The sequence below is a fragment of the Eleutherodactylus coqui genome, chromosome 6, assembly GCF_035609145.1.
Source record: "Eleutherodactylus coqui strain aEleCoq1 chromosome 6, aEleCoq1.hap1, whole genome shotgun sequence".
Classification (NCBI taxonomy): domain Eukaryota; kingdom Metazoa; phylum Chordata; class Amphibia; order Anura; family Eleutherodactylidae; genus Eleutherodactylus; species Eleutherodactylus coqui.
The window spans coordinates 23,998,221-24,009,538 of record NC_089842.1 but is presented as its reverse complement, the minus strand read 5'-3'; the positions used below and the strand labels follow the sequence as shown (position 1 = coordinate 24,009,538).

The following is an 11,318-nucleotide window of genomic DNA, read 5'->3' as shown; positions in this document are numbered from 1 at the left end:
GAAAATCATATGGTGGGGCCATTTGAGGAACCGTCTTGTACAGATTTTATCATTTCACTGTTGGGAGTAGTGCCCAAAAAGGAACAAAGCAAATTTCAGTTGATTCATCATTTATCGTACCCGAAATGGGGCGTTGGTCAATGATGGCATTGATCCTGAATTATGTTTGGTGGTTTATACATCTTTTGATGAGGCCGTGAGGTGAGTGAGGAAGTATGAAAAAGGGACGCTGTTAGCAAAAACAGATATTGAATCGGCGTTTCGCCATTTACCAGCACACCCTAAGAGCAGTTGTTTGTTGGGTTGCTACTGAGAAGGGAATTTTTTTGCTGACAGGTATTTGCCCATGAGATGTACATCTCATGTGCCTATTTTGATCACCTTTTTAGAATGGGTGATCAAGGATGTGACGGGTATCGGTTCAGTGATCCATAACTTGGATGACTTTTTTGTGTATTGGGCCAGCAATTTCACCAATATGTTCGACGCTTCTTGCCATGGTACAATGGGTGGCAGCATTGTACGCAGGGTAACTGCCCCCCTCTCCCTTTTTTCCAGCTGCCATAGAAGTCTATGGGGGCTTGCTGCGTATCACAGCAAACACATAGAGCAAGACCTATCTTTTCACACACTATATAAAACATCAGGTTATCACAGGAGGTGGTGAGTTCTCCTTTAATGGAAGTCTTCAAACAAAGGCTGGACAAATATCCATCTGGGATGATTTAGTGAATCCTGCACCGAGCAGGGAGTTGGAACCGATGACCCTGAAGGACCTTCCAACTCTACCAGTCTATGAGTCTATGAACACCAAAAAGATCATAACTGCTGTTGGAGGAGCCATTGTGCAGTTTGGTAGAAAGTACTGTATACTGGATGAGCCAACAGCAGCTACTAGGACCTGTGATGATGTCACCATCATATGATCACCTGTGTGGGTGGAAATTGGGATCACATGACCAGGGGCTGATCACTGTATCCAGGAGTCAGCTGAGCTGCTGATGTCTGGAAATCAGCATGGATGTACCACAGCTGTGTGCGTGTGATGTGTGTCCATCAGGATGCATGTAATAGAGCTGTGTGTGATGTGTGGGGATCATAATGGTTGTATCATGTAGCACAGCTGTGTGGCGCATTGCACCAACAGAAGCACTGGTACTATAATTTCTTAATAATTACTAGTAGGACATATAATGTGAAGTAGCTCACATTGCATGGATGGGGCTCGTTGATGCTGCACGATGCAAGTTGCACCCATAAATACGACCTAAAGATGACAATGTAGAGCTCACCGGTAACCGCTGCAGTGTAAGAGTGCAGCTATCACATGGTAAAGGGGTATTCCCATCTCGGCTTCTCATAGCAAGATGGGAAATCGCAGTCATGGCTACCGGCCACCTGGCCAGAGCTGGTAAAGAGAGCCGAGCACTGAGCGCAGAGCAGGTTCCAAAGCTCTCACTGAAGTGAATGAGAGATATAGAAACAGTGTTGCACAGCGTGACACTCTGTTTCTGTAAGTCCCTGAAACAGCTGATCAGAACAGAGTTTCTAGGTTTGTCCATTTTGGCCATGAAAAGTCAAGATGAGAATACCATTTTAGGGCTGTATGTGTATAAGGAAGGATCTGTCCTCATATGACCTGCACAAAAGGAAACAACCTGGCACAGCACTAACTCTTTCGTCAGGTAAAGGTTATTAAGATCTTCATCTCATCGTGATTGTTCCAATGTAAAACTCCTTACTTCTGGTTGTGATGAGAGGGAGAGAGGGCAGTACATGGAGGCTGTGATGAGGGGGAGAGAGGACAGTATATGGGGGAGCAGTGATGAGGGAGAGAGAGGACGGTATATGGGGGAGCGGTGATGAGGGGGAGAGGACAGAACATGGGGTTTGTGATGAGGTGGAGAGAGGACAGTACATGTGGGCTGTGATGAGGAGGAGAAAGGACAGTACATGGGGCTGTGATGAAAGGGAGAGAAGACAATATATGGGGGGCAGTGATGAGGGAGAGAGAGGAAAGTATATGCGGGGCTGTGATGAATGGGCGAGAGGGCAGTACATTGGGGCTGTGATGAGGGGGAGAGAGTGCAGTACATGGGGGGTGAAGAGGGGGAGTGGGGGCAGTACATGAGGGCTGCGATGAGGGGTAGAGAGGGCAGTACCTCGGGGGGCAGTGATGAGGGGGAGAGAGTGCAGCACATGGTGGCTGTAATGAGGGAGAGAGAGGACAGTGCATGGGAGACTGTGATGAGTGGGAGAGAGGACAGCACATGAGAGCAGTGATGAAGGAGAGAGAGGGCAGTAATTGGGGGGATGTGATGAATGGGAGAGAGTGCAGTACATAGGGGGCTGTGGTGAGGCAGCGAGAGGGCAGTACATCGGGCTGTGATGAGGGGGTGAAAGTGCAATACATGGGGGGCTGTGATTAGGGGGAGAGAGGGTAGTACATGAGGGCTGTGATGAGGGTGAGAGAGAGGACAGTACATGGTGCTGTGATGAGGGAGAGAGAGGACAGTGCATAGGGGGTTGTGATGATGAGGAGAGAGGGCAGTACATGGGGGTGGTGATGAGAGGGAGAGAGGGCAGTACATGGGGGTGGTGATGAGGGAGAGAGGGCTGTACATGGGGGGCTGTGATGAGGGGGAGAGAACTGTACATGGGGTTTGTGATGAGGGGGAGAGAGGACAGTTTATGGGGGGGAAGTGATGAGGGAGAGAGGGGACAGTATATGGGGGGGCTGTGATGAATGGTCGAGAGGGCAGTACATTGGGGCTGTGATGAAGGGGAGAGAGTGCATGGGGGGCTGTGATGAGGGGGGGGGAGACGGCAGTACATGGGGCTGTGATGAGGGGGAGAGAGTGCAGTATATGGGGGCTGTGATGAGGGAGAGAGAGGACAGTACATGGGAGGTTGTGATGAGAGGGAGAGAGGACAGTACATGGGAGCTGTGATGAGGAAGAGAGAGGACAGAACATGGGGGCTGTGATGAGGGGGAAAGAGGACAGTATATGGTGGCTGTGATGAGGGGGAAAGAGGACAGTATATTGGGGAGCAGTGATGAGAGGGAGAGGACAGTACATGGGGGCTATGATGAGGAGAGAGGAAAGTACATGGGAGGCAGTGATGAGGGGGAAAGAGGGCAGTACATGGGGCTGTGATGAGAGGGTGAGAGGGCAGTACATGGGGGCAGTGATGAGGGGGAGAGAGGGCAGTACATGTGGGGCTGTGATTAGGGAGAGAGAGGACAGTGCATGGCGGCTGTGATGAGGGGGAAAGAGGGCAGTACAGGGGTGCTAAGATTATGCGGAGAGAGGGCAGTACATGGGGGGCTGTGATGAGGGAGAGAGAGGACAGTGCATGGGGGGCTGTGATGAGGGGGAGAGAACTGTACATGGGGTTTGTGATGAGGGGGAGAGAGGACAGTTTATGGGGGGGCAGTGATGAGGGAGAGAGAGGACAGTATATGGGGGGCTGTGATGAATGGTCGAGAGGGCAGTACATTGGGGCTGTGATGAAGGGGAGAGAGTGCATGGGGGCTGTGATGAGGGGGGGAGATGGCAGTACATGGGGCTGTGATGAGGGGGAGAGAGTGCAGTATATGGGGGCTGTGATGAGGGAGAGAGAGGACAGTGCATGGGGGCAGTGATGAGGGGGAGAGAGGACAGTACATGGCGGCTGTGATGAGGGGGAAAGAGGGTAGTACAGGGGTGCTAAGATTATGCGGAGAGAGGGCAGTACATGGGGGGCTGTGATGAGGGAGAGAGAGGACCGTACATGGGGGTCTGTGATGAGGGGGAAAGAGGGCAGTACATGTGGGACAGTGATGAGGGGGAAAGAGGGCAGTACATGTGGGGCTGTGATTATGGAGAGAAAGGACAGTGCATGGGGGCTGTGATGAGGGGCAGAGAGGACAGTACATGGCGGCTGTGACGAGGGGGAGAGAGGGCAGTACATGGTGCTGTGATGAGAAGGAGAAGGGGCAGTACATGGGGGCTGTGATGAGGGGGAGAGAGGGCAGTACATGGGGGCTGTGATGAGGGGGAGAGAGGGCAGTACATGTGGGGCAGTGATGAGTGGGAGAAAGGGCAGTACATGGCGACTGTGATGAGGGGGTAAGAGGGCAGTACAGGAGTGCTAAGATTATGTGGAGAGAGGGCAGTATATGGGGGCTGTGATGAGGGAGAGAGAGGACAATACATGGGGGGCTGTGATGAGGGGGAGAAAGGACAGTACATTTTTGCACACCACATTGTATTTTCCTATCCTGCCGCCAACTTAGCTTTAGCTGTCGGTTTCCTGACCCCTGCCTACTTGTACATTTGCTGTAAGTTTGACTCCATCTGCAACATATCTAAAAAATTACTTTGTCATTTTTTTCCAGGGCCACTTTGATACAAGAAGGCAGGGGTGGATGGGCACACAATGTCCAACTAATAAGTACCCTCCTGTGGAGTGAACAGACTGCAATCAGATGACAAGTTTTTGTTTGCCTACTCTCCAATGGCCTTTGCCTGCCTATTACCCTTACAACGTTTCCAGCTGCCCTCTACACATCTAGGTTGAAACAGAACAGCCAGCGAATAGTAACAGGCTTGTGGCCGTGTTAACACTATCGCGGAAAATCGCTGTTTCCAGCGATTACTTAGGTAACTTTACCTTAAGCCTGTGTTTAGTTGATGGTTTTATCACATGAGGTGTTGTCTACTATGTAACCTACAAACAATGATGGCATTAACATCAGGCCAAAGCTCATAAAAGTAATTGACGGCTCCTCCTTACCCTCCGGGACGAGGAAATTGTAAGTTGATCTATGCTCCACGGGTAAATAACGCTCTTATTATTTGTATCCTCGCCAACTCTCCAGGAACATCCCGGAGGCACACGGAGAAAGGAGGCAGGAGGCATATGAGATTCTAAAATACATTACAGTTGATTTCAGAGTTAGTTAACCCCTAAGGCCCGGGGTGTTTGGTCCTAAGGACCAGACATGTTTTATGGATTTTACCCATGTGGTGGTTTTACTGCCTTATTTTGTTTCAGCTACCAGAATTATTTTGGCTGCATTTTCTTTTCTGTGACATATAGGACTATTTTAAATACCTTTTTTCGCTGTCTTTTTCCCCTGTTTTTTTAGTTTTATTAGATGTAAAAATCTAGTGAGGCCCCATGTGGCATAGAGTGCTAAGACAGTAGAGTGCAGAGATGAAGCCCTAAGCTCTAACTCACAACCTGAAAGTTGTAAGTACATCCCTGGTCCAGGTAGCCGGCTCAAGGTTGACTCAGCCTTCCATCCTTCCGAGGTTGGTAAAATGAGTACCCAGCTTGCTGCAGGGAGGGGGGGGGGGGGTAATTCATAAATTACTTGAAAGCGCTATACAAATAACAAGATTTTTTTTTTAAAGCCATAAATTTTTTTTTTAAATCGATAGTTGTTAATTTTTAAAATTGGTATATTTATGCTAAAAAAAAAATATGTATTGGACATTTTGATAATATAATTTGTATAGTTTTGTATTTCATTGTGCATATGGCGACTGTTTTGGTTGGCGTTGGTGGTGGGTCATTTTTTTATGCATATATTTCTACTTTATTCTGTACTTTTTTAACCTATTTTAGTAACAGTTTTTTTTCTATGTTCCCCATAACATCCTACAAGACCTCTGGGGTCATTCACATGGTCTTTTTCTTTTTAATCTCACTCTTTGGTACTGAGCTGGGGCATCCATAGGAACCCCAGTTACAGGGAAAACATCCCCTGTAGTGATAGTAGTCACTAACAGAGTTGGTCAGGGTTTGATAGGACCCTGTAGCTTTGCTGTGATAGGGGCACCCAGTGATCAAGTGGTCACCAGGTCGCATAGCGGAACTAACACTTCCACATTCTCGTACATGGTGCTCCTTGAGTGCTATGTAGCCTGTAAAGGAAAAGGCAGAAGCGATTAAAAACCACTTCTACCTTCTTCTCTGTGTCCTCGGCTGTGTCTGAAAGTCAAAGATCAGACCTGCTCCTGCTTTATAGCAGAGGCTTTAATTCCATATATTTGCTAACGGACGAAATTAAAGCCCAGAACCAAGCGCTGTAAATTTACAGTGCTTTGTCCTTAAGGGGTTAATAAACAGTCATTTAACCCCTTAACGACTGCCAATACGCCTTTTGACAGCCTCCCAGGCTGGCTCTCCCCTGAACCCTCTGCCCTACCTCTGAACCCCCTGCCCTTCCCCTGAACCTCAAAGCAAAAAGCTTTAGTGCACCTGACAATATGTAAAGCTGCCAAATCCATATTTTGTAAATAGAAACTACCAGGGACCATTGTGATTGGTCCATAGAGACATGGATGGGTGTGATAGTCATATTACAGCCATACATGGCATGTGTTTTGAGAACTATGCACAAGATTAGAGCTGTATGATGCTCTGCCCTCTCAGAGCGTTTTCTGGGAGGAGAGGGAGAACACGTTCTTCTTGAGCTGTGACTTGCTGTGCTAAGCCAACCCACGAGAAAAGGTTAGAAAGAGAAAGCTTTTTTTTATCCTTGAGGTGCCGCAGCGTTTTGCATCCCAGGACTTGTGAGGATCTGGGTGCACAATTTTCCTGGTTTTGGGGTGTTTTTTTTCTCCTAGCCCAGCTGCCTTTTTCCCCTCTATTTTCACCTTTGCTGGACAGAAATGGCACGCAGGAGGAACAGTGCCGAGCAGACCTGCAGACTGCTTTGCCCCAGCAGCAGTTCTAGCAAAATTGAGACTGCATCAGAGGCGGAGATTAGTTTGTGCAGTAGTGACTCCGCCTCTACCCATAGCTCCATGGAGGTTGCACCAGCTGTACAGTCACCAGGCCCAGGTGCTGCGGTGCCTCCCACAACTTGGGGCTCCAGTGGTAACTTTTGCCCCCGGATACAGCCATTTGTAGCTACGCCAGGGGTTTATGTAAATGTCACTAATTTTGCCCTCATCGATTTTTTTCATTTGCTCATGTCTTGATTCATTTGATCCATGTCTTAGAATTAATTGTCCAGCAGATAAACGACTATGCTGGTCAGTTTATTGCAGAGCACCCCACCTCTGTGCATTCCAGACAATGGATACCCACAACTGTCCCAGAAATTTAAAAAATGCTGGGATTATTTTTAAGGGGTTTAGTTAAAAAGTCCTCCATCCGCTCGTACTGGTCCAGCAGTCCAGTACATGCCACCCCTGTGTTTGCATCAGTTATGCCCTGAGCCTGCTTTGAAAGTCTGCAGCGTTTCTTGCATTTCGCAGGCAATTCCCAAGCCCCCCAAAAGATGACCCTGCCAATGACCGCCTCAATAAACTGAGGCCCCTAATCTCCCTACTCAAAGAGTCTTTCAAAAATTTATATACGCTCGATAAGAGCCTGTCCGTTGACGAGTCCCTAATGAGTTTCAAGGGGCCGTCTTTCCTTCCGGCAATTTATCCCCTCTAAACATGCCAGGTATGGCGTAGAACTATACAAGGTATGCGAGAGCGCTACTGGCTTTACCTGTGATTTCTTCATTTATAAAGGCAGGGTCCACCAACTTAACCCCCCAAATTGCCCAGAGAGAATAGGCACAAGTGGGAAAATTGTATAGGAATAAATGTCCCCATTCCTGCTCAAAGGGTACCATGTCTACACCGACAAATTTTAAACGAGTACCCAATTATATAAAGCCCTACATGATGCAAACACAGGGGCCTGTGGGACAATACGGAAGAACAGAGTGGCATTGCCACAACTGCTGGTGTCCAAGCAAGTGGAAAGAGGGGCGTCATACGCACTCGCGAGTGGCCCACTGCTCGCAGTGAAATGGCGCACATGCAGCATGATATTGCTCGAAATCGGGTGGCTGAAAGCCACTTGTCCCTCTAAGAAGCTGGATGCAGACCGCCAGGGGTCACGTAGCTAGTTAGCATGGCGGAATCTCTCTTGTAATCGGTATTAACTAGACAAATCGCTCCACCAACAAAAAACAGCCATGCACCACCGTTCACAGAATCGAGAAAGAGCCATCAATTTGTCAATCCTTACCTTGTCCGGGCGGGGGTGAGGTTTCCTGTGTTGAGTCAAATTAAGCTGCAAGCTCCACTCCTGGTGGTGCCCTTCTGTCAATTCCTTTAGGTTTCAGCTTTGCAACCATACTCTCCTGGAGCCTGCTCGGCGGGTCAAGGGAATAACACCGCCAGATCACCAGTGGGCATCGTTTACAGTCGGAACTACAACGCTATCGCATCATCTTCAAACCTCCGATTTTTGTTCTTGATTAACGAAAACATTCTTGGCAAATGCTTTCGCTTTGGTTCGTTTTGCGCCGGTCCAACAATTTCACCTCTAGCGACACAATACGAATGCCCCCGGCCGTCCCTCTTAATCATGGCCCCACTTCCGAAAACCAACAAAATAGAATCGGGGTCCTATTCCATTATTCCTATTTGAAGCATTCAGGCGACCGGCCTGCTTTGAACACTTCGGGCCCGCCGGGACACTCAGTCGAGAGAATTGGAGGGGTGCCGAGAGGCAGGGGCTGGGAGAGTCGGTAAGCTTGCTTCGTAGCAGACTGCCAGCTCAAGGCCAAAATCCAACTACGAGCTTTTTAACTGCAGCAACATTAATATAATATGCGCTACTGGAGCTGGAATTCTTTTTTATTTTTTAAATACTGAGCAATATTTGCAACAAATGCATCATCATAGTCAAAAATTCAACATTACAATATACATCATAACAAAATAACCAATATACAATATCCGTCATACTCCCTTGGTTTTTTTTATGGCTCACCTTGGCTTGCCTTATTTGACCATAACAAAAATACCAAAAGATATCACCACAATGCATAAAATGTCCATACTCATAGAATGTCCACAAGGTATCGTCCTTCCTCCTCTCCATACTTTGCTTGATCTTGACTTTTCGTATGCTTGTCATTCCTGCTTGACTTTTGTTTCTTCTCTCTATATTCCTTTGTGTTCCATATGCTCTCAAAAAGTTTCAACCTGCCCAAAAGAAAGAAACCAGTATTAGAGACCAAATATAATGCAAATTGCCATGTATCATACAGTATACAATATCCCATACGTCATACATTATCCCAAACCACCTAACACATGCCCGGTCCATCTTATTCAAAACAAAATTCACATTACTTCCCTGAAAAGAAACACATCAACATACCTAACTAGAATACATAAATCAAAATTTACATAATATCTATTTATAATTTTTTTTCTCTCCCCTCCTCCCACCCATCCCCTCATATCATATTATTACATCATGACCATTTATCAAGTCGTAATATATTACATCACATCATTGTTACATTATGATATTAAACCAATGTCACGGGTTTCGCTCAACCACCCTAAGTTTACCACCTCCTCCTGCATCCAGGTCCCCTCCTCCACCCCACTTCAGAGACTCGGATATGTCCATTCCATCAGTTACCTTTGGACTCATATCTTGAGTACCACTCTGAGACACTTTTTGAGGATCTTCATCTTTGCCAAGAGACCCTGAGCTACCCGGAGGAAGTGCGCCCTGCGGGGGCCGGAGCCACCTGGGACGCGTCCCTGGCTGTACCAGTGCCCATGCCGGCATCCCCCGGCCTCTGTGCGGGAGGCAGGGGGCGCCGGCGTTCTGGGGGAGAGACCGACACCGTGGGACAGCTGGCAATCTTGCCCGCCGGGTTGAATCCTCCGGGCGGACGGAGTTTACCACCTGCTTTGGGCTGCATTCTAAAGCAACCCAAATCCGGGAAAAAACTGGTCCCGCCACGCCGGGGGCTGCTTCCGGCCTACACCGTCCGCGGGCTGGGCCTCGATCAGAAGGACTCGTACACCACATTTCCCGTGCCCGTCGAGCGGGTGGGGATTCGGTGCTAGGCTCTTCACTTGCCGTTACAGAGGGAATACTGGTTATTTTCTTTTCCTCCGCTTAGTAATATGCTTAAATTCAGCGGGTCACCACATCTGATCTGAGGTCTCAGTCGAGGAGAAGGAGTTGGCCGGAGCCACCGTGGCACGGCGTGGCCCAGGGACGGAGAGAGAGGGGGACAGGCCGCGAGCCCCCTTTCTCTGACCCATGGACGCTAGCCATTTTCTCCACCTCTCTCCAGACGCGCACGCCCCGGCCTCGAGAGGCAGCCCTGTGATTACCATGGAGAGACTCTCGTGAAGGCACTACGGGGGCACCAGAGAGGGAGAGCGGGTCTGGCCTTAGGGGGGGGGCGAAAGGGAGCGGCCAGGGAGAGCGAGCGCGGTGGCGCCAGGGAAAGGACCCACACGCGCCTCCTCTCTCCGCTGAAAGCGGTGGACCCTTGCGACGGCCCCAACCGCGCCGCCTGGAGGCGACGATCGAAGGGGGAGTGACCCTCAGACAGGCATAGCCCCAGGAGGAACCCAGGGCCGCAAGGTGTCTTCAAAGTGTCGATGATCAATATGTCCTGCAATCCACACTAATTCTCGCAGCTAGCCGCGTTCTTCATCGACGCACGACCCGAGTGATCCATCGCTAAGAGTCGCGTGTTTTTTGACTCTCAGGGAAGAGGGGAGACGCCCGAGGTGACAACCCTCGACCCCCTGTCCCGCCGTACCGCCCCGCTGAGGCGGACGGAGTTCTGTCATGCAACTTCACCACCTGCATCTTTTTTTCCAGGGCCATGTCTCACTGGGTTCAGGGGGCCCTGTCGTCCTGGCTTTCGGCCCGCCCTACCGACTCCCTCGCCCCGCCGTCACAGAGGGGAGGAGTGATGGCAGGCAGGGCAACGGTACTTTAACCCGCCCTACCGAATCCCTCTTACCGGGCCCACCGTGACGACAGACAGGCTGGCCCAGAGAGAAGGCACGGTCCGGGCTAATTGGTACCGGGATCAGCCTTTTTTTGCAGCTGGGAAGGGTGACGGCACCACCGCCGTCCCCCACCATCCCCCCCCCGGCCACGTGTTCATGTCAGAGCGCCCCTGGCTCTCCCTGATGGAGCAGCCTTCCTCCCGGGCGATGCCTGGGGGTAGATTTGGTTGCCAGACAGGACAGGACTTGGTACCGAAGAGATAGTCTGGCTTTGTGGGGCGGACGGGGGCGCCGAAGGGAAGCCATTAGGGGAGAGCGTGTCGACCCGCAGAAAGAGGCAGCCATGTCGGCAGCCAGACCCTGTGGGCACGCGCTCGCCCGCTCTTCCCTGAAACCGGAAGACCCCTTCTTCGGCCGCCGCCACATCCTTTACCCCGCGCAAGAGCAGCCTCTTCCCTCGATGCGCTCTCCTGTCCTGGGATGGCATTTTGTCGGGTGGTTTCAGGCTCGGGCTCCCGTGGGGCCTTTGGTGTTTCC

General features: G+C 50.0%; 1 non-coding gene across 1 annotated transcript; it reads right to left on the bottom strand.

Moving 5' to 3' along the window:
* Positions 1-10,358: 10,358 nt before the first annotated feature.
* Positions 10,359-10,512, bottom strand: LOC136572124 (5.8S ribosomal RNA). The gene has a single exon (XR_010785779.1). It is a non-coding gene; the product is annotated as a 5.8S ribosomal RNA (ribosomal RNA).
* Positions 10,513-11,318: the final 806 nt, after the last annotated feature.